Source organism: Chamaea fasciata, unplaced genomic scaffold (assembly GCF_029207755.1).
Source record: "Chamaea fasciata isolate MVZ Bird 193981 ecotype frontalis unplaced genomic scaffold, bChaFas1.0.hap1 SCAF_1, whole genome shotgun sequence".
NCBI classification, from domain to species: Eukaryota; Metazoa; Chordata; class Aves; order Passeriformes; family Sylviidae; genus Chamaea; species Chamaea fasciata.
This window is the reverse complement of record NW_027094086.1, coordinates 92,760,156-92,785,021: the sequence shown is the minus strand read 5'-3', so window position 1 is coordinate 92,785,021 and position 24,866 is coordinate 92,760,156. Positions and strand designations below refer to the sequence as shown.

The following is a 24,866-nucleotide window of genomic DNA, read 5'->3' as shown; positions in this document are numbered from 1 at the left end:
CAATTACACTACTGTAGATCTGTTTCAGATGATTTCATGTTCCAAGCCAGAAGTGTGTCATGGTCTCTGTGTCACATAAAAGTAAATTGGGATGTCACATGAGCTATTTCTAGAGCCTTCAGAGGGATCTGAAGGAGTCAGACTTCTCCTCTGACCAATGGGACCATTCCTAGTCTAACACTTTGCTTCCTAAATTGCTTTATCCATCTTATACTGGGAGAAAACATGTTCTGAAACAAGCAAATCATTAAAATGTACAATGCTGTACAATGTGAGGAACAAGAATGGACATTACTACTGTTATTGTATTCCCTTCCAAAATTAGAGACTGAGCAAAGTACTTCTCAGTCAGTAAAGCATGAAATCTCGGATTCTCTTCTGGCTTTACTCAGAGATTCTGTAAGCAGAGGGTTTATGTACAAAAGTACCACTCACCCTTTTAAAGCTGAATCTGATAAACCCACTCAGGTAAGATTTCAATCGTTGAAACAAATTTGCACCTGGGATCTATTAGACATAAGTCTATGAAGGAAAAAAGGAGCAAGTATTGGCTCTGAGTTAAGACTCAGAGGCAGAAGAGCAGGTGGCAAACATGAGAACAGTGCATGCTGAAGCTATTAATGTTTTATAAATTTCAATTAAGTGTTGAACACCAAACATCCAGCACAATTTTCAGTGGTAAGCCCAAGCTATGACACAGAGGGAGACAAAAACTGTCCATTTTTAGGAGAAAAGTTAATTTATTTTACAGTATTTAATTAGATATAAATAGGGACCAGGTCATAAAACAAAAAGAATAACATGAATTATGGAATTATAAGTCAATAGAAAATAACAGGATTTTATTTTAACATCCAAAACCATCCTGCAGCATCACCACTTGGACAGGACACTTTGTAACTCATTGCTAGGTGCAGGTGAATGCTACACAATTCATGCAGGTCTGTGTGTGTATGTACTTTATTATTTGCATAGTACAAAAGCTATTCATTAATGTGACTATATTTAACATAGTTGTTGAGAACCACTAGAGAAAACATTTGCACTACCCTCAGATTTCCTGTTTTCTGAATCAAGTTTGACATTAACAGATGACATAAATTTCCAGGCTCTGTAACAAAGCAATTAGTTGATATGTGACCATTCATGGTAAGGAAGACTTTAAGAACGATAAATGAACCCTTTTTCAGCTGTCAGAAGCAAGCAACAACCTGACTCATGACTCCTCTTAGAGTAGCTGGTTGCTACTGTCTTCTTCCAGGACAAGTCCCTGTGTGGACACTTTTTCTGTGGAATAAGAACATTGGCACAGAGGGTTACTACAACCCACACTCTCACCCTGGGAAAACAAAATCCTAATACTACTTTGAGGCATTTATTTCACAGCAGCTATTTTGTAGATTCCCACTGTAGTGGCTTGACCCTTGCTGGAAGCCAGGAGCCCACAAAACCTGCTTTGTCACTCCCCTCCTCAGCTGGAGAGACAGGAGAGAGAGAATATCATGAAAGGCTCATGAGCTGAGATAAAGAATGGGGAGACATCACTCAACAGTTACCATCATGGGCAAAACAGACTAATTTGGGGAAATTAATTTAGTTTATTACCAATCAAAATCAGAGTACAATAATAAGAAGTAAAGCAAATTGTAACAACCTTTCACCATCCCTCCCTCCTTTTGGGGCTTAACTTAAATCGTATTCTCTATGTCCTGTCTCCAAGTGGTGCAGGAAGAAGGGGAATAGGGGTTAGGGTCAGCTCATCCCAGGTGCTTCTGCCTCTATTTCCTCCTCAGAGAGAGAAGTCCTTCCACTGGCCTAGCATGTGGGGACCCTCCCATGGGAGAGAGTCCTCCATGCTCCAATGTGAGTCCTTCCCACAGACTGCACTTAATGAACTTCTCTAATTTGGGTCCCTTTCCACAGGGCACGGTAACCCAGGAACAGGCTGCTCCAGCATGGGTCCCCCACAGGGTCACAAGTCCTACCAGGAAACCTGCTCCAGCATGGGATCTTCTCTCCATGGGCTACAGATGGATCTCTGCTCCCCCGTGGACCTCAGTGGGCTGTCTGCAGGGCACAGCAGCCTCACCATGGTCTGCACCAGGGGCTGCAGGGGAATCTCAGCTCTGGTAGGAGAAACTCCTCCCTCTCCTTCTGCACTGACCTGGAGGTCTGCAAAGCTGTTCCTCTCGCATGTTCTCACTCCTCCCTTCTCTGGAAATTACTTCTGCACAGTAATTCTTTCCCCTTCAAAAATATGTCATCACAGAGGTGTTGCTGCTGTCACTGAGAGACTTGGACTTGGCCAGCAGTGGGTCTGTCTTGGACAAGGCTGTCATTGGCTCTGTCAGACAAGGGCAAACCTTCTGGCAGATTCTCACAGAACCCACCCCTGTAGCCCTCTAGTTACCCAAACCTTGTCACTCAAACCCCAATACTCCCACATATGGACAAGTTCTTGCATCAGTGATCACAGGTTAATGAGACACAGCATGATGTTGAACGTTTACAAGAATAAGGTCTATGAGTGCATCCAAATAAAAAGTAATGTATCATTAAACTTCAGTTCTGTGAACTAATAACAAGATTATGATAAAAATATTCCATTATTGGGTCATTATCATTATCGTTAAAGGACACTTCAGGGGGTACTCACACTTCTTTTAACATAATAATGCTTCTTCATAGCAAGGGTATATGTTATCTTTCTTCCCCCATCAGAAAGTTTCTCACAAGACCAAATACTCCTGGTATGAGCAGCACTTACTGCATTATCTCAAATGCAAAAGGAATCATTTAAATTACATATTTAAATAACTGACAAAAAGAAATATGCTAAATGGACTTGCCCGTGGTTTTATGAGAAAGTTACCAACATGGCTTTCCACACTGTGATACCAAAAGCAAATTTGCCATATACACAAGTCAGCTACTGATGGACTTGAAACACATCCAGCACTCCACTGGAAAGTCTTAGACTTCAGTCACAAAAATCTGAAAGGCAAAGTATACAGCAATTTCTGCTAAGGGAAAGTGACCTACTCTACCACTTAATACAACACCACACACCTGGTCTGGTGAAGTATTTGATCTGAATTGTTCTATAGATCAAGGAAAGTAGAAAATATACACATGGCATAGAACCAGTCAACACCAAGTCACTTCCAGCCACATTAAATCCAGAGCCTGAACTCCTTGAGGAGTCACTGCAGGGACACTGGTGCTGTTTAGACATGACACAGGAATAAAATAGACACATGTGAGAGCTGATCAACCTGTACAACTACTGTGTAATACTAAAAAATATGATGGCCCGGATCTGAAGTAAATGAAAGATCTTTACCTTGAGCTCAGTGAAATGTGATGTAGCCACTACAAGGCAAATTGCCTACGCAGTTCACCCAGGTGGAGGGGGCTTAACTCAAGAGCAAACAATATTTACTTTTAAAAGAACCCATTTCAACCACCAAGGCAGAGAGTGGAAATAGGACTTACATTTGAAAGGTAATACATTTCCGCTTCTCACATGAATAAAATCACACAGGATCAGACATACCTGGGGTATTAACTTCTGATAGTTCCCTCTTCCACCTTTCGAAAATATTTACAGCGTCAGAGTGCTAATCCATATTTTGTACATTCACTCTCCAAAAGGTCTGGATTTTCAGCCTGAGACTTTTTCTTCTTTTTTCCTACAAAAACTGCATGTTAAGAATAAATTTAGCAATTAATTTTTTCAAAGGCAGATGATTTATAACATTTTAAAAATAAAGGGTAATCCTCCTATACCTTTAAGTTCTGTGAGATGCAGAGACATACCTGAAGGATTAATATGACCATATAATTCCAGATGAGGTAGTAAAATTCCATTTGCTTTAAGAAGGGACTGTGTGTCCATTTTCCACCTTCTAATGAATATTTCATATGGGTTTTAATGCAATGCAAGAGCAAAGCTTAATGTAGGTAGGTATAATGGATTTAGGATTGTGCATTACTGATGAAAAGCAAAGTAGATATGGCCAAAGGGAAGAAACAGTGCTCCTGTGGAGCTTAAACTGCTCCAGGAAAATTAACAGTTCAGCAAGCTTTACTAAGTACTGTGAAATTCTCTCCTGAGCTGTTAATGTTGAAATATGTTTTCATGTCCTCAGTCAGCCATTTCACTTTGTTGACTGAATGAGATGTTTTGCAGTCTTGAATAAAATAGAAAAGAAAACCCTAACACTCTTTGTCTGTAGTTTCACTGCAGGATTAAGGATCATCCCATTAAAAGGAATTCATTAAGGATTCTGGATCATCCCATCAAAAAAGAACAGGGAGAACACTCAATTCTATACAGGATAAAATTATTACAGATTTTCAATTAAGGGGCTAAAGATATTTCATAATTTTTTCATAACTAATCAAATTAATTGCAGGACATTTTCTCTGTTTGGCAAAGAATTCCCTGCATCTGCCCTGAAAATCCTTTATTAAGTTGATGCTAAGGTAAAGCAGAGCTCACAAGTACCCACCACTGAATGGAAGATGCACAAATATAGCTGATATTTCATGCTCTCTATGCAACATGAAACACCTGAAGGGAAGGTGTTGGTTGTCCTTTGTCACCACGGCTGCCTAGGTGTGCATTTATTGATCAGAGTATTGAGGCTGAAAAGACAGAGACTAGAAAACAACATTGCATGCAACACACTAGGTATTCCAAGACTAGGATGTCAGTTTGATGTGGAGGACATTCCACTTTTATGTTGACTTTTGAAGTATGGCCAGTTTCCCTCTAATTTCTAAGAATATACTATGTTGCAATTTCAGTGAAAGCCCTCAGGCTTTTGTCATATACAAATGTATTTGAAGTTTTATAGAATGCAGTTGATATTTTGTTCTCCTATTTTGATTAAATTTTATTTGATTAAAAAAGTGCTGCTGTTTCACCCTGTACTTTTAAGACTGCTCAAAAATATTACTTATAGTATACATGAGATTGCACTAAGAAACACAAGGTCAACTCAAAGTCCAAGCTATATCTCATGGAGATGGAATAGACTGTTTCCCTAAACCATTTGCTGCAGCTCACAGTCTAGAAGACTGTAAGGGATGAATAGTAGGGTACCTTCCACAAAGCACACGGAATTGACCTCAGCTGCTCTCCTATGAATAATGGGAGTTCCTGCAGTGAGGTGATAGCAAACAGCAATATAGCACTTTGTAGCTCCCACTCTGGAGCAAGGCAGGGAAGGAAGAAAATAATTCAGCCCCCATGACATTTTCTGGGCTAGTATTTTTTTTTTTCTTCTTTTTCACAGCCCCAGTGTAGTTATAGTAATGAACTACTTATTCTGGTGCAGCTAGCTGTCCCTTAAACATAAAACTCGCGTCATCAGCAGTATTTAGAATATTAAGGAAAAAAAATGAGGAAGTGAAACCAACAGTTGCCTTCAATAAATTGTCGACCTAAATGATTCATTATGCACAGCCTCTATGAAGACCGTTGCTGTTATGACATTGATTGCATTCCTAAATACACAGGTATAGTTAAGAGGTGATGGATGTAGTCAGAATATAGTCCTCCATCATTTCCACTCCCCTTTTTCATTATTCTTCACTTTTTAACTGTGACAGGAATTATTTTAAGGCAGACTCCTGTTATAATCAAATTATCATATTCTGCTGTGGAGATTTCATAGGGGGTTTCAAGAATGTTGGCTTGACTGGGATAAGTGTGTCTTTCCTTCAAGAACTTTTCTCTGAGCACATTTTCCTGCTCAGCACCTGTACAGACAACAGTCTGTGAGATAGAAAATTATGAAAGAACAAATTACTCTGGGTGAGATTGTCTCTGGTGTCTTTTTTTTCCAGATTGTTAAAAATGAAGACCAGATTTTAAGTTTTAGCCAATATCCAAACAGAAAATTAGAAGGCTGTAGAAGGGGCATAAAGTGTATCATAATATTTCTTCCCCCTAATTTCTCATTCTTCTGTAGGGTCAAAAGCAGCTCTGTCTTGCTTAGGCTAAAGCGGATAATACAAACTTAAAAATGAGGTTCACAGATACATCAGTATGAGAACCACTGCACTCTAGTTATAACTGAGCTCAGCTAAATTGGTTTCACAGGAAAATTTTCCTAATTAGTCAGTAGTTTGATCCAGTACGGTAGTCTGTATCTAGAATCTCACGACTTTAACATTTCAGTGTGCTAAGTGCAGAAATGTTTGAGGTACCTCCTTGTAAAAAAAGATTCCTGCATAAAAGTACCTCACTGTATTGGAGAAACCAAAGCCACCAGAACACAGAGATCACAGAAGTTCTGGATCCCTTTGAAAGTGCTTTGGAATATTTTGGGGGTTTTGTAATTTTTCTTATCTAGTCCTGGGATGCTTAGCTTTGTTCTTAATGCATTTGCAGTCTTCAAAATCTATCATCAATTTTTAGGGGATGAAAAGTAGGTTTCCAACTTCTAGTAATAAGACAAATTTTTATCAAAAATAATTGATCTTTGTCAGGTACCAAGAAACTCCAACTTCTTAGAAACTTTGTTGGTCTTGTGTTCAGGTGACAGCCACAAACATTACCACTTATTTTCTGGCTAGTCAAACACACAGCAGCCAACTTCTCATAGACAGCATTTAATAGTTGGCACTGATGTTCCCCCAAACTACAACCACATGTTTTATGCATAGGGAAAAAAAGCCAAGCAATTGTGCTACATAAGAAATCAGAAACTGCTAATTATTTTTAAAATCACTTTTCATTCACTTGCCCATTGTTCCCCAATGGTCCAAATCATCATCAAGCATCTACTCCTATCATCAGGCTAGCTTATCATCAGTTTCAAGAATCATTCTGGTCACACATCTCTTTGCAGAGTATAATAAAGGCATAGTGAAATGCAGTAAAGGACACAAATACAGCTAAAAATGCTACTTGTGTATTTGAAATAAATTACAAGGATGGCATGTTCCATACTGAACTTACATCATTTTTTGTTGAGGAAAAAATTAGGAAAATTGTCTCCTTTTTTTTTTATTTTAACTGCTTCACAGCATGAAAGTAAACCAAGTAAAAAAAAAAACCAACCAAACAAACCCAAAAACATTCTGTCTCTTTATTTGAAAGCTTAATTTTAACAATTTTTCATTTAAGTAGGATTATAGATTCTCTAAAGAAATACTAAATCATGTAGACGAGCAAGAAAACAATTTCTACAGAAAAAGTGCAACGAAAAACTTTTTGAGAACTATTCCAAAATGATAGCAGTATGTTTATTACAATATATTCAGAAACAAAACAAAACAAAAAACCCAACCAAACAATGAGATATATTTGAATATGCTATTATGCCTTGGCTTTAGCATTCAAGCTCAAGGATAAACAAGAACAAAATTTCCATATATAGATATATACTGTAAGCTAAAAATGCTGTGGTACGTAACAACCTTGAGATGGTTAATAAGAGCAGCATAAGAAATCTGCACCACAGGGTAAAAAATAATGATTGACAAATACTGAGAACTAAAAGGATGCATATAAAAGGGGGAAAAGCAGAACATGTTGACAAGTGAAGAGCAGTGAGAGGAGATGAGCTGAACATTTTTTTTTTAATGAGGAGTTAAGTAGATCAGCTCTAGAGGTTGGATAATGACCGTGCTGATGAGTTGGCCAGGAGTGTGAAAAAAACCAAATAACATGACATTTGGGAGACTTAGGAGAGCACTGAAACATGACATAGCTTCTGAGAAAAAAAGGTGAAGTACTTCTGCCACTCAGAGAACTTCTAGTGATGCTAGGATTGCAAGGACTTGTCATCTTGTTAAGGCAACACATTTTTTTTTAAGCAAGCACAAATTTAAAGAGAAAAAAATCTATAGAAACTCCCTCACTCCTAGAGAAAACCTATGAAAGTGCAGCTTTTTCCTTCCTACGCATTACTGTTCCACTCTATGTCCATAAGTGTAGTGTCCCTCTGGAAAACTGGGGCACCATGAAGAAGGCAGTACCACCTTATAGCACCATGTGAATGGAGTCGAGAAGAAGAGCAAAAAGAACAAGCAGGACTTCCTTCACTGAGTATCAGAATCGGAAAAAAAAAACCCCAAAAATAAAAGGAAATCACCTCTGTGGGAACATTTTCATGAGAAAAAGAGCAAGCTGCAGAATTGTTAGGGTGTACCAAAAAGAAAAGACTAAAATAGCTAGCAGTTGTTTGAAGGAACATGACAGTGATAAAGGCAGAGGAAGTTTGTGGTGGGTGTTCAAGGATGGCGAGGAACAGGATATGTTTATGTGCAGAGATGCTAAATATAAACTCCAAGGTGCAGCAGAGATGAAAGACACCTCATCAACAGTTTATGTAGAAGGTCAGGATGCAGTATAAAAGAGGGGGAAAAGACATAGGCCCCTATTCACACGGAAGACAACTAAAAGAGATCTTATACAAGTTCCCCATGGTTTTTCTGGCAAATGTAAAATTACATAGAAGCTACTATTACAAACTGAAGTTTTATTTGCACCACAATCACAGACAACATAAACTGAAGAACCCATGACGAAAATGTATTACAAAATATAACTTGTATTTTATGGAATGAATGTGCTATTAGAGTCAGTACAACAGTAGCTGACTCTAGCTGCTTGTAAGAAAACATGAAGAGAAGTAATAGGGTTTCAGACTTGTCATTTTTTTCCTGACATGGAAATCAAGATGGCTACAAATTCTGGGAATGTCACCAAACACCACCACAAAATTTGAAGAAAGGGCTGCATAAATACATAAGGTAAAATTTTCTTTTAAGCAGAGTTTGAGATACCATTATGACAACCCACATCACATCAAACTTAAGACTTAATAAAAAAGTTTCAATTTAAAATTTTAAAGTTTCATGGCCTGTAAGTTATATTATATAAAGGATATCACCAAGGGAAAAGATGTACATATAAGCTGTTACACAACAGCTAGGCACAGAAATCCATGCTGTGACGTAAAACTACTGAAGAAGGTTATGACCATATGATTTAGTCCTTTGTTTTCAAACACAGATGACCAACTGATAGTTAGAGCTCTCTCCATTCCATTTGTTACCTGGTGCAGTGTGGTTTTAATTCATCAAGCCGCTGGATTTTTAATTCAGCGATTATTCATTTCTGACCACAGTTCTTTTCAAGTCAGCTTCCAGAGTGTTATTATTCAGGTAAGAATCCAATGGTCCTTGTTTCAAGTGGTTGTGACAGTGAAATCCATACAGAAAGCTCAAACATAGACAGCCTACCCTTAACTGCTTGTTTATCTTGAGCATCACAACCCCATTTAATCAATTGGCATTGATTTAAAATGCAAGGTAATCTCAAAGGAGAGAAGGAGGGTAGATGGGCAGATATAGATTGGGCTGCGAATGACAGCACAGTTCAGATCTAGTTTTACAGGTGTCCTGTGTAGAAAGAAAGCACAGAGAGCTGGGGAATTAGCAGGATGAGCAGACCAATTTTTGTCATTTTTCTGCTACTATAGCCTTCTTGGCAATTACAAACTATTAAACCCTACAAAAGGAGACTTTCCTGCTCTGTGTCCTGACACAGGTTTTTCCGTATCAACTGGAGCTCCAGCCTAGCAATACTCACTCTGGCTCAGGTGGTATGCAAAAGAATAAACAAATTCAAAAGACAGGAAGAGAAGAGGAAGAAGAAGGAGATTCTAAGGAAAAGGAAAAAAAAAAAAAAAAAAAAAAAGGAAAGAACAACACAGAAACCCAACAAAAAAAAGAAAAAACAGAAGTTTTTAGTTTCCATTTCAAATAAAAATACTGAATGTTTTCTGAGGAAGCATGTTTTTATGGCTCACCTGAAAAATATATGTGTTTTATTTTGATATTATGCCAAACAATCAGGGGATTCTGTGGCCAGAGGAGATTGCAGCATGAAATAGATAATGAGGGGCAGTAGTTTAGCAATAGTCAAGAGTTTTAGAGAGGTTTTTTTAACTGCTCTTAATCAAGGCACAGAGACCAGCAGATGGGCCACCTGTGATGAAAGGCAAGTAGAAAAACTGAGCTTGCCATTGTCCTTAAAGCTGCTATGCACATATCTGACAGCAACTGAGTTAGATCACAGCTGAGTACAGAGGGGATCACAAAGCAACAGCCACTGAAGCAGGAAAAGATGTGAAAAGAGCTACAAGCTAACTAGCGCAGGGACATGAAATTGGTACTGACCAAAGCTGTGAAACAGTAGAACCCAGCAGTACCAAAGACATTGTTTATTTCATAACTACAGAAGAAATGGAAACATGAAGGTGGGGTATGAAAGAGAGAGATGTAATAAAGATGTAACATCGAGAGCATCTTGCGCAATTAAAGTTACAAACACCTGCCAGGGGAGATAAGACACTTTCTGTGTTTACACTTGCTAAAAAATTATTCATCACAAGGAAACAGGTTTTGGTACAATAAAAAGCAGTCCTGCCATTATATACAGGGGGCAGAAGTAGAATTGGAATATCCTTTTTGTTTCCATCACTTATGACATTAAACTCCAGAAATTGTTATAAAGAGTTATTAGAAACAGTTATTAAATAGTAGAAACAGAAATCCTTGACCAGTCTTGTTTTTCCCATTCCAGGCTGCTGTCATCCTAGTAATCCAGATAGAGTGTCTGAATTATTACTTGTATGCTAGTCATACTCATCCAAGCCCAAACAACCCTACAGAGAGCCAAAAGAGCCAGAAGCAAAAAGCTTCACTGGAGTATTCCTCAATGCTAATCTCTCCATCAGTGGGAGGCTCAGGTAAGCCAAAGGACTCTCTCCAGACCACCAAAATCAGGCCTAGACAAAACACTGTGGATGTGACACTTCCATGACTCCCTGGAAGGGAATTCTTAAGGGGTTCTCCTATTTTCTAAACAAACAAAGTCCAGCTAGAACAATCACAATTCTCATTTTCTAAACAAAATCATTTTCTTATCCAAGTGCACATGGTCACATGTCAATGAAAAAAAAATCATCAAAGAGAGAAGAGGCCTTTCTTATGGCAATAAACTAGCTCAAGCTTTCATGGATAAATTGGAGGTTGATGCTTGAAGGAAAAAACAGGGGAAACATTCTACTCCTTTCTCTTGGTTTATTTTCTTCAAGCAATAAATTCTCCAGCCTTCTTTTACTGCATCTCTTGCTTAAATTTACAGAAACTTCTAGCAACTCTTCACTAACATAAAAGCCACAGTGTCACTCACCTCTCCCAACACCTGTCAGAAGCAGCATCAGCTGCCTGCCCTGCCTTCTCTGCAGCTGAAACAGCAAAGAGGTGACAGCAGAAGAGCAAACAAGATGGATGGGAAATAGCTCTCTGCTGAAGTCTGTAGTGCCATGTCAGGAAAACTTCAAGCCGTGGATGTCAGGGTCAGGGTTCTTCCCTGTGACCTGGCCTTCCCAGGGGAAAATCTGTAGTGGGTAGCTGTGTACATGGGTGGCTATTAGAAAAAGGTACTGTAAATTGTTTCCTTTCTGTCAGATTAATTGCCATGTGTTTTATTTAGGAGCAACTTAATCACACAGAGCATAAAAATAAATGTGTGTTCAGAATCTCAAATTATTCTCAAGTCCTGCTCAGCCTGCTGTGAGGCTGCAGTTTCAATCATGAGATGTGATTCAACGGATAAATTTGCCAGACATTCAGTGGAAAAAAAAATTCCATTAAAGCACATAGTCAATCTGCTGAGAACCTGGCTTCTGTTGACATTGACTTCAGTGAATTAAGGGACATCGATCCCAACCTCACTAGTATTTTTAAGACTCCAGTTTTACAGGGGTTTTGAGGAAGCATTTGCTAGTAAGTCTGAAGCTGAAAAATAAATAGAAATCTATGTTCTTGCTAAAATCTATGTTCTGAAAAAGAGATACAGAATGAAATTTATAGGGCTTTTTAAAAGAAGTTTACAGTGAAATTCTTCCGTCTGCATCATGACCAGGGAGGAAAAGAAGAAAAAAGACAAATAAAACAAAAACCAAGCAACCAGAAATCTGGAGGTTCCTGTCCCGAATGTGAAAGATGCAAAAACATTTCTCATTAATTTCCATATTGAGGATTAAATGGTTCCTTCATTTTGAAAGAATGCAGAAGTATACTCAGCAAGAGTTCTGAAAACTATTACCAAATATTTTTTTCACATGTCAGACAGTGAATTCCAAACTATATTTGGAGAGCTGAATACAGCTTAATCTTTTTCTTCATCCTTTCAGTACCATGAGAACAGAACAGTGTCAAAACACCTTCCAATTTTCACATCAAAGGTGGACAATGTGTCTTGGAAGCTACCTGCAAAAGGGATGGATACTTCAGTGATAAACCAATATAACTGCTTAAAAATAACATAGAAGTGACCTAAAAGTGTCACTGTTTAATTGTTTTATTATTTTTAACTTAATTAAATGACCTTAAATACTTTGCTACAGAAATATGGGAATTTGGTTTTTATTATCATCAGTTCTACTAATACTTTTTAAAAACCCATGTATGCTGCAGATTTCTGAGAAAGGATGAACCAGTTATCAAAAAAAAAATCCTGTCTTGGAAAAATGTGGACCTACAACAATAGACTCTCAACTGAAGGAATTGATCTTTTACTGAGATGGTGTGTGCATAACACTTTGCTGCTTTGGAGAGTCTCATGAACCTGCAACTCCCTACATGGCAATGGGATTCTCACTATTTCCCCACTCACAGCAGAATTAAGGGAGCTGAAAAAAAATTCTACATACTAGAAATGTTATTACATTATTAAGAAGAAAAATGCTTCACAGAATGTGGAAAGATACTCTCCAAAATCAGAAGTTAGACAGTTCACTGCTATTATTATTTCTACTGAGACCAATACTTTTGTATTCAGGAGTGATGTGAGATTTGATGTAAAAGACACTATATATTGCTTATTGTTTCAGAGCTGTTAGTGAGAAAAACTGAAAACTGATAAATCCTCTTATCTTCCTCCTATAAAACCCTGTAGTGAAAGTGGGGGTTTGAAATGGGGTTTGTAAAGGCTTGAGCCTGCAGAGAAGTTACTGGAAAGCTGTACAGTGGGAGGGCTGATGGGTCACTGAAAAGAGAGGACACTACAAAAGAAGGCAGGACAGTACAGCTGCGGGTCAAAAAAAAATTTGCAGATGGAAAGAAAGAAGCTTGCATGTAAAGACTGGGGAATGAGAGGCTGGAGAGCAGTGCTGTGGAAAGGGATGAGGAGGTTCTGGTAGATGTCAAGGTGGATGTGAGGCAGCAGTGTCCAGGCAGCCAGGTGTGCCACCCGTGTCCTGGGTACATCAGGCACAGCGCCACCAGCCAGGCAAGGGAGGGGATTGTCCTGCTCTGCTCTGTAATGGGGCAGCCTCACCTTGAGTGCTGGGGCCAGCTTTGAGTGCCACCATATAAAAAAAAGGAATTAAACTGTTAGAGAGTGTCCAAAGGAGGGCCATGAGGATGGTGAAGGGCCTGGAGGGGAAGCCACAGGAGGAGCAGCTGAGGTCACTTGGTCTGTTCAGCCAGGAGGAGACTGAGGGGAGACCTCACTGCAACTGCTTCCTCGTGAGGGGAGCAGCAGGGTCAAGGCAACTATCTCTTCTCTGTGGTGACCAGGGACAGGACTTGAGCGAATGGCACAAAACTGAGTCAGGTGAGGTTTAGGTTGGATATTAGGAAAAGGTTTTCCACCCAGGGAAGTGTTCCCAGCACCAAGCCTGCCTGAGTTGGAGAATCATTTGGACAATGCTCTCAGGCATGTGGTGTGACAAGTGCCCTGCACAGTGCTAGGAGTTAAACTCAATGAACCAGATGCATCCCTTCCAACTCAGCGTATTCTGTGAGTAACACCAATGCAATGAAAAGAGGATTAACATGTAGATGGCAAGCAAACACCACAAATTAAAAATATTAGAAAGTTTCCTACTCAAAATGTTAGCTGTCAGGTGACACCTAATTATGGATACCTATATGAAAACTTAATCATATTGTCTTCTCTATTTGGATGCTTGTATAAAAGATATGCTGGTGATGAAGGCTGTGGCTGATTTGTACAAGACCTTAAATAAGACAAAACATTCAAAACTGGTGTAAAAAGAATGCAAAGAGAGAAGAAATTGATGGAAGAAGCACTGTCTTTGGTCAATGAGAAGTAAGAAAAGATAAAATAAGTTACAGTCCTTTGGAAAATAAAACACTGCTCCCATACTGAATCTTTCTTCTAAAGCCCAGTTTTTAACAAATTCTTAACTGAATCTGTAAGTGTCAAAATTTGCATGGAACATCCAGACAGAAAAAATAAAAGCATGGTTTTTATCCTTTCCTCATTTATATGCAGAACTAAATATCTCAAAGTATATTTTGCTTCTGTTCTCTCTTCCTGTTTGATCCAAAATATGAAATAAAAAACTTGAATGTATTTATTTAATGGTAAGTTTGAATCTCAGAGAATGCTATTGCCAGGATGTGGCAGTTCATATTCTATCAGAACAGGCTTGCCTATTTCTGAAGAATATCTCTAAACACAAAACAGAAGATAAAAACTAGGAATAAAACAATGGGAAGGATACATGCACCACAGCCAGTAGTAGAGAGAAGAGATTTCAAATGCATTGTAGTGCCAATCACAGCTTTAAAATTAAGTAAAGCTGCTGCATCCCCCATTCTGTCAATACTTCTCATTAAAAAAAAAATCAGTTGAGATTTTTTCTATTTTATTTGGACATACCATAGAAGCATGAATTTCAAACAAATGAGGAAAGCATTGTCTGCCTTCCAAGAGACAAATGAAAACCTGGACACTTTAAAGCTGGCATGTATTTTTCTCACACCTGGAAGCTAATTGAAAAATTCCCTTTTACACCACAGCTGACCCACTTCTGCTCAAGGAACTTTAAGGTCCTAAGCATGCCAATCATGAAAGGAACTTTAAGTTCCTAAGAAACCAGTCATGAAAGACACATCTGTTGGCATTCTTTTAAATTCCAAGCTGAAATTCTGATGCGGGTATGAATATGTTAAATGTATTAGCAAAATATAAACAATTGGTACAACAGAACACTCTTTTAAATAATATTTAAAATTAACTACGTTCCTGTTAATGATGCACATGCAGAATGAAGATTGAAGTTAATAATTAAACAATGAAACTATTTTGAAGGGCATATATACTGCTTATGAAGGTCAATGCATTTAAATAACTAGACAGTTCATAAATCCCAAATAATACACATCAAATGAAAGCAACTTAGTGACTATGCTGAAGTAAATACTACTGTCAGTTGCTACTTCGTTCTCAGCAGTTCTGTGTATTTGGATAGTGTGGAATCTTCTTGTTACAGAATAAAAACTAAATTTTGAACTAATTCAGTGACATAATTTAAAGACACTTAATTCTTCTGTAATTTAAGCTTTTTGATCAAGGCATAGCCACATCACTTGGGTCAAATGAACACTCCCCTTACAATGAACAATTTCATTTCTTTTTCTTCTCCTGTGTCACCAGAAATCAAGGACATGAAATTAATGTTATATTTACCAAGAAAATATTTATAAAGGAACTTCATTGCATAAATAGAGGACAGTAACAGAAGTCAGGAGCAGGCAATAATCTTACTTAATGCGCAGGACTGAAAATGCAGATATATACTTCTCAGAATTACAAACTTGTCAGTGAAACGGCAGCAGTATGATTTTCATTTAGTATGATATTATAGCCTATGCATTTTAGCCAATGCTGAATGGTTTTAGAAAAAAATTCAATGGTATTACCAGTCTCAGTATTGTCTATCTCATTCTAAATTAAAACAAATAATCAATTGTAAATTTATAAATAATCCTGCGAGAAGTTTTTAGAGAGTTGTTTGAAATCAATACAGAGTTGCCATACAAATATGAGAATATATTTATGCTTCCTAACATTTGACTGTTCTGCTCCTAGATCTAGCTCTAAAACTGAAATATTTGGAAAAAAACCTACTTTTTTTATCACTGTTGTCATGGTGTGACATAGTTTGTTTTTTCTTAGAACCAAAACCACTACATTGTGTATGTTCTTACATATGTGAACTCCTAGTAGATGCACCATTTAAGCTTGCTTTGAGTTTGCATTTTCTTGCTGCAAAGCTGATTAAGTTACCCCTACAAACAAAGCCTTTACATAAAACTCACCTTGAATTCAACTGGGGTTTAGCACAAAGAGAAAATTAACATTTAAGGACTCGGGTCTTAAAGCAGGGGGCAACATATTTGGTATAATGTTTGCACATTATACATATATTTATACATAAAACATTTTGTGCCATTTTTTGGACTATCACAGAGGTTTATAGTAGTCATCATCAGGCCAAAAAAGAAAGCAGTGTATTTCATAAATATTTTCATCCTATCAGCTTCATGTAATTTTGCACTTCCCCCTATAGATGATGAGGCTATGAAGACATAGTGCATACTGGACAAAGCAAACTTTCACCATTCAAACTGCGTTAATTAATTCATCACCTAAAAGCTAAGTATTGATTTTTTAATGGCTCTACAAATCTGTTTAAGCTACTATGATGTAGTTAAGAGGACGTGTGTTTACTGTAAATTATCTAACAAGTACAAGGACTGTGCATTCAGCAATAACCAAAATTTTTGCTCAGACAACAGGCAAATTGACTGTTGGAAACTGTTTTTCCACTAATTTTATAAACTACTATGATTATTGTCAAGATGGATTTTTAAAACCCTCCTACAGCAGTAAAAATACAAATGTATCATATTTCTTGTTTTGAAAGGGACAAGAGATCTTGTGCCTATTCAGTGGTGGGGAATCAGCTACTTACCATACGTGTCCACAGTGATGGTGAAATAGAAATCTCAGTCCAGGGGTTACAGGAAAATTAGTGTACTATAGTGCACAAACTCCTTATAAAATATTCTATCCAAGTTTCTAGCAAAATTAAGAGCAAAGTCTTAATGCCTGCAGATGGTATCTGATTATCCACTAAAATCCTACTATAAAGTCAAAGCAACACATGGAACTGTTATTATCTTCTTCTATTAGAAGTATGGAGACTTATGGTTAAATGCATAATGATGTGCAACGTATGTCTCCTATGAGTGTGAGCAAATCTGCAGTCAAGTGAACCACTGACATGCAGACTATATCAACAATGACAGAAGAGCAACCTAATAAACAGCAGACACAGCTTGTTGCAAATACAAGTAGATTTCTTACCTTATGTTTACACTGCAAAAATGAAATATGCTTAGTATATCGTTATCAGGGTCAGGGGAAAAAAAAAAGAAGTATATGAGGGGGAAAAGGAAGGGAGTTTAATCAGAGATGCTAAAAAAAGAAATTAAGATCTAATGCTTTGTGAAATGGGCAAAAATTATGCCAGGTAAACCTCTTATTGATACAATAAAAACCTTTCCAGTATGGAAACGTCCACAAGATCTTGACTTCTGACCACGAACCTCTACAACATTTTCAACCTGAGAAGACATCCTGAAGATACCTTTGCCTGCAAATCCCTAGCTTTTAAATTACTGTTGGGGGGGGGGGAAAAATCTAACCATCCATACCTCTATGGCTGAAATATGGCATACATATTTTATTGTACAGTAGCCTCTAGAGGTAGGACTTCAACGCTTCTGCTGAGAATAGTTACTGTTATTACTCAGTTTTCAAATGACATCCAACTGTTAATGGGAGAAAGGAGGATATTTGAAGGTATTTATCTTGCAGAGATAAAAAGACATCAGAATAATCTGTCTATGTCTTTTGATAACACTAATTAGCAATGGAGCTAAGTTGGATTTTTTAAAAATAAAAAATGCACTAGAATTTTATTCTTAGTAGCAAAAATGAAGAGATTTCTAAATATTTAATAACAAAAGTGTGAACACATTTTTTCAATGTCATATTTCTGTTGAAGGAAGGACTTTCCGAATGGTACAGTAATTTATTTTATTTTTGCTTTGCTTTGCAACTGTACTGAAGTTTTGCGTAACCAGCACTTTTCACCAAGGCAATGCTCCATTCTTACTGGTGGAGGCAAAAGAGGAGATGATTTTTACATCTGTAAGATACAGAGGAGACAGACATCTCAGTTTTCAGAGTCCATTCTCCTGAAGTGTTGGGAAAGACAGTGGCACACTAAAAGAAGCTAGAAGACAATGGAATAGAAGAAAACAGGAAGGCAATTATTATATGTATGCATGGCATAAAGTGTGAATCAATAATTGAAGAGTTAATTATCTCACCAGTTATGGATGCAGGCTTGGGATTAATCCCTGCAAATAGATGAAGAGGCAATTATGCTCCCTCCATGCAGCACAAGATAACCAGCCCTTCTCTGGCTGCACAGATGGGGATTCACAATGGTGCTCTGCTCCCACGGAATAAATAATTTTGAAATTATGAGTGGCAACACACTGCAATAACCAGTAGCAATGCAATAGTGTTCTACACCTCTGTGTGTCCAGATTGAGAATCCTCTAGCAGTGATCACAGCAGACTGTTAAAGCATCCTTCTGCAGAAAATCAAAGTGAGTAGCACTAAGTAAACCGTAATGTTTTATAACAATTATTTTGCTCTCTCATCATTGTTGCACACTGAAAACTTTTATTTGTGCTATAGAAAGGGAGCCATGGATTTAATGAGATCATAATAGGTGATCTGGAAAATGAGTAATTTCTGAATACTTCATAGATACTTTCAGAATTTATTCATTCACTGATTTTCCCTTATAAAATCCCAATGCCAAGGCAGCTGAAGGGAAAGCAGACTCAAACCATAGTTAAAATATGCCTCAAGAGAGTAGAAACAAGTGTTTTCAAATTATTAGCCAGTTTTAGTGAGATCTGGAAAGGAGAGAAGCCTGAAAGACAATGAAGATAATCTCCTCAGAGGTAATTAACAAAAATTCATAAGGAAACAGAACTCACTAGTTTCATGGTTTACAGAACTTTTACTTAATATGGAATGCAGTTGTTGAGATTCTACTCTTCTTTCCAAAGAGACTTGGACTGTCACAGTTCTTATGACAGCAGATGAGAGCCCACAGCAGAATCTGACTTTGGTCAGATTATATAACCCTTGAATTTAATATATATTTTTTTAAGCTAGTTTTGCTTTGTATGTGACAATCTATGTGTTACTCACTATTGCCAACCACAAGCTTTTGAAGACCGTGAGTCAAGCTGCAAAACATCATGAGATTAGCTGTAATATGAGTTACTGAAAAATAAATAAATACGTTTGTGTGGTTTATTTCTCTTTTAATACAGGGTGAGCTCAGGTCATGTTTTTGCAACTTTTCTTCACAAATACCGAGGATGCAGATCCAATTTCTTTTTCCTAGTTGATTTGAGCTAAGAAACCATAAGACTTGGTAGCACTAACACTTTTCAAACATTGTGCATACCTACATCAACCTTGAGGGACTTTCACTTCCCCCTCGTCAGTGGCAGTGAAGGCAAATTCAATGATTACCAGGATACAGCTACAACAAAGGTCCCAGCACATGGTCAGTGCACAGAAAGTCTCAACAGCAGCAATAGGTCTGTGGGGAACCAAAGGATACATAAGAACCAAGTGACCAGAGCAGCCTGCCACCAACTGAGTACAGCTGTGGCTGGAACAGATGCTGACTCTCACAGGACAGCTCATCTCCCCACCAGCTGACTGCTAATGATGCAAAGAAACACTGCTAGGAAAAGGGAGAGGAATTTCAGCCACAATGTCTCCCCCAAAAAATATTTTTCTGCAGTTAAGCTTCATTCTTCTCAAAATATTTGAGCATTCAAAAAGAAAACACAATCTCAACCCCTGGAAACTAAATAGGTCAAAGTCTAAATATGTAGAGTTAAATTGCAGGTTATTGCATCATGTTCAGTTTGTGTGGGAAGTTCCCACCTTCTCATGCCACAGACATAAACCTTCCCTAACTCCTGTAGGTTCCCAACACTTTTTCTTACGGCTACTTTTACTACATCAATACAGAGCACATAACAACCAACTTTTTGTCTAGCTGCTCCATACTCAGATTGTTCAGTCTCCACATTTAAGTCTAGGAAGTTCTATCCATTAACATGCATCACACAGAGCCATTCCTGTTTTCATTTTCCTGTGCTCCTTCTTGGGTGGCAGACTTAAAAATTAGTTTTGGGGGATGTTGGAATTAAAACCGCTCCGCATAGGCAGTCTGAAAAAGACTTAGGAAACAGTTTCTAGTGGGGTTGGTGTTTTTTTCCTTTATTACTTTCTGTGAGGTTAATTTCTACTCATCAGAACCCAAACTTTCTGTGGGAAAGGACTACATCTTTTCAACTATCTATGAAGCATCTTCTTAAAGTAAAGGAGATCATTGCACGTAGCAAGACCAGACAGTCACACACTGGTCAGGGAAGCTATCTGGAGCATCCCACTGAAAATGGCAGTTCTGCCTCATTCAGAGAGGGAGCTTATAGCTGAGGCAGCATCCTAGACACTGCTTTTTTTCCTAGACTGCAGAGTAGCTTTATAATTTTAAAGTGCACCAAGGAAATTTCTGAGGTTTGAAAAGCTTAGCAGGGTAAATCTCCCTTTTCAACTCTCATAAACAATTAACTTGCAGATTGCCAGTTTAAGATATTTACCAGTTTTAGGATTTATACAACTGTCAGCCATCCCTACTTGACAAAAATTCAGTACCAAGAGACTGGGTTGCAATTTGGAATAAATATTTACTCCAGAAACAACATTAAGGAACTGTTCCTCTCATGTTGTTCTAGCTCCTGAGTTCTAGAACTTGCTCTTTTGCATCCATTTAAAGACCGATTTCAAGCTTCACATAGAAACCTCCTGCTTCTAAATTTTGCAGTTCCCCACTACATTTTACAGTGGGAGCACTTAACCTAAAGGCCAAATCCTGTATGCCAAAATTATGCAAGCAGTCTTTGACACACGGCCTGGCACTCCATCTCCCAGTGGCCCTGTGTCCACTCTACCACTGTGTCCACAGTCTGTCACAGTGACAAAAAGGCAGGCATTTGCTGTTTTGTGTCAAGGCTGTGGACAGATGGGTAGCGGGAGTATAAAGGCATGTCATGTCTTGGAAAAGGTATTAATTTCACTCATCTCCCATGGTTTGTTTTGATAATAGATTTGAGGAGCCCGTCTGCACACTTTCACGTGCATGAACCATTCCACTGTATAAACCAACACATTTCATCTGGTCATGTGTCCAGCAATGGGACAGCCAAATGATAAATCTTTCTATATTGCATCTGAATACTGCCAGGAAAGCCATAGAGATCTGTCAACGTTCCTTTATAACTTTTTCTTAGAGAGACTAAGGCATAAAAGCAGGAGAATTGGATCTTATTTGTACTTCCAAGGTCAGTTTATTCCAAATTGCTTCTAGAGAACTTATTCTAGAGTGCTTCTAGGAAAGACACCTCGTATCCACAGGTGAAAGAACAGTCAAGCTTCCTTTTCTGATAGATTTTGGCACACTCCAAGACTAGGGCCTTGCAACTTCAGTTACAACTACAAAGAGTTGGAACAAAACAGTATTAGGGCACTTGCGCAGCCCAGGATTACTTTAACCCACTGCCCTTGTTTTGTACAACTGTATTCCCCTAGTGTCTCTGCTAGTGAACTCATAATATCTACCGCAGGATTCCAGCACAGAGTCACCTGGAAGCAAAGGAAAATTCCAATGAGAACAGAGCATGAGGAGCTTGCAGTGCTGCCAGGGTCTGGCATTGCATTTTGGTACCATGTTTATTTTTAGTGTTCCAGCTCTGCTTTCCATGTATAACTCAGTAAAGGGTGCTGGATTTTTGCTATGCTATAGCCAAACTGTATCAAGAAGCCAGTAGAAGTGATTCTTTTAAGCTGATGCAAGCTTCTTCCAAACACACTCTGCTTCATTCAACCCATTAAAAACACCAAACATTTTTGTTCATTATTTGAAATTAAATTCCAGCTGGCCTAAGAAACTCCATATGCCTCTGGTCTGTGTGCCCAAATTCCTGGTGCTGTTGCAGTTCTTGTAAACACCACAAATAGGTTTTTGCCAAAGTCTGTAGCTGAAGAAATGACAAACCACTGCAGATTAGTAACATAAGCATGTCATTGCTGACTGCTGTTGCAACACAGAGGATACTAAAAATATAACTGTGGTAAAACTGTATTTTGGAGATCAGTGCAAACAGCAAAAGCTCCAGTAAACAAGCTCTGTTTCCATCTCATTGAGGTGTTTATCTGGGCGATAGGGGGGAGAGGGGAGGAAAGTTACCTTCAGGAAAATTTCATTCATGCCAAGGAATCAACTTTCTGACAACTGGACATGTTTTTACACATAATGAGACAAACTGAAATTGGATAACAACAAAAATAGACTTTTTTTTTATTAGTAGTTAACAAGTATGTTGTAGTTTTACACTGATGTTTCTTACTGTCCTGAGCTTTCATATTCACACTGCTGAGCTGTCACGTTCTCACAATCAGAAACATCACATTTTCCTTTAGATTTTACATTACCACATAGAGAAGAGATGATTCAGTATAAAACAATTGGGTCTTAGAAACTATTGAGAGTAGAGAAGGGCAGCAATCCCCTGTGGCTTTACTACAGTTCCTTTTTTATTTAAAGCCTTTGATTTGCTTCAACCTGTTAGGCATATGTTTCCATTCAACCTAACTCCTTTCAGTACCCTCTTAAGAAAAATATTTCTAGCTCTACTGGTGATTTATAGTAACTTCTGAAAATAAGCACATTTGTTTTCCTTGTTTGCCACTATATTATGCTGTAATGATGGACTGACTTTTTTCCAGCTTCTAGTAAAGCTCTTTCTATTTGTCCATTTGACTATCACAGGACTGTTGGATAGATTTTCTATGACTATCTAAAACACATTTCCATCATTTATCACAAAAATCTGAATTTAGCTGAATTAATAGGGCTGATTTAGCCTTCCCTAAAGGAAATGTATAATACTTTACAGAAATAGTGTTCCTTTTTATGCAAAAATCCCACTATAAATCACAGAAAACTAACTTGGACATCCTGCTTACACATGATAACTCAAAATAGATTTACCCATAAACAAATGCACACATGCATGGGCTTTTTTGTCTTTGTTTTACCTGTGTCGGCATGAATATAATGTTCAAGGGAAGTGCTGGAAGGGCAGACTTGGAAGCACAAATCCTGATTTTATCTACACAGTCAACAGAACAGAGACTTCCATGAGTGTACCTCTGCAGAACGAGCTCAGTGCACAAGCAAGGAGTCCCTCGTGCACGCCCCGTTTTCCCTGAGCCCACTCCCAACCACTCAGAGTACCTTGCTAGGGAAGCTGTTCACAAGTGTGCCTCCAGATGCTCTTTCCTCCTTATAGTAATTTTTCATTGCTGTTAACTTAGATTAGTCTTCTGGGGAGAGCCTGACTCCTCCTTTTTAGCTTCTCAAACTTTCCTTCTCACATTACGTAGTCAGTAAACAGCTGTACTGAATCTCAGTGTTCTTAAATGTAACCTTCCATCCTGAGCCCCAAAACCCTCATCTCTTTTTTAAAATTGTGCCAACTTCTACTTCCCTTAAGTATGAGATACCAGCTCTATCAGCGACTTGTTTGGAAACTGAAAAAACAAGTTTTACCTTATGCTGCCCTTCACATATAAGAGACTTCCTGTCAACACCAACAGCACTTACACATTATCTGTTTTCAAATCTCACCTTGAATATATTCTTTCAAGGCAAAAAAAAAAAAAAAAAAAAAAAAAAGGAGAAAAAAAAAAAGCAAGACGGTTTCAGAGGCAGGAAAACAAAAATCCAGAAAATTGAACATTAAAATATTTACAATATTTAATGAGTATTTCTATTAAAAAAACCCAAAAACAACAAAACATAAAAGAGAGATGCATGTACTTAGCAGAAAAAAAAGTATGGGGAAAATACATACCTTGCCAATTTCAAAAATTTTGACTCAGTCTTCTCCATCTTTTCTCTGCCCTTCACAAAATCTTAACAATTAACTTGTATCTTCAATCTCCTTTTGAAACCTTGAGCATCTGAGTTTCATGTCTTCCAGTTTTTCTATACTATAGTAAAGACTAAGAAGTTAATTTATTTTTTCAATGAAAAACAACATCACAGGACTCCAGGAGGAAGAATTTAAACAAAGGCATCAAACACCACAAACCTCAAGACACAAATAATCAGATACCCTAGGACAGGAGAATTGGAAAATTGTCTGTCTGACAGTGATGCCTGAGGTAGTGGTTTACCTCATCTCACAGGCTCTCTAAAACAGCCTGACCTACATATTCCTCTTCTTTTTTTCTAGGGCTCACTGAGAAAACAGACTTCCTACCACTATCATGAGGTTCACTGGGAGGTTAAAAACATGGAGAGTTATCTTCAAGTATAGAAAGAGCAAAGTTTATTGTGTAAACATTTACACTGAGCTGACCTTCTTCTGACTTCAACTGGTAAAGAGTGCAGGGGGAAATGTTTTGGGGCAGGAGTCCAGGAAGCTGAATGGAGTGGGAAGATAAAGAGTGGTCTGAAGTTGAACAGGGCAGTGGGGAGAGAGACAGAGGAATGCTTCTCTGGTCCATGAGAAGGACTGCACAACTTTGGAAAAGGATTCCATGACATTGATCTCTGTGGCGAGTAGGGGACCAGAGACAAGCTTGTCCCTGTGTCCTTATCAGAACAGTTGTTTAGAAATCCAGGAAGACAGAGCAATTCCTTGAGGGTGTAGAGGTGGAGGGCATCTCAGGGGCATGATGTAATACTGCCACTGTGTCATCCTTTGAACTACACGGCCATAATCAGGATCCTCTGGGCAATTCCCGGTTCAGGGACCTGAGCTCTCCTGGGGT

At 38.1% G+C, this 24,866-nt stretch overlaps 1 long non-coding RNA gene across 1 annotated transcript; it reads right to left on the bottom strand.

Moving 5' to 3' along the window:
- Positions 1-801: 801 nt before the first annotated feature.
- LOC136297570 (uncharacterized) lies at positions 802-23,575 on the bottom strand. The gene is made up of 4 exons (XR_010723217.1): positions 23,323-23,575; positions 3,557-3,701; positions 2,165-2,344; positions 802-1,287 (listed from the first exon to the last, which is right to left on the bottom strand). It is a non-coding gene; the product is annotated as an uncharacterized lncRNA (long non-coding RNA).
- Positions 23,576-24,866: the final 1,291 nt, after the last annotated feature.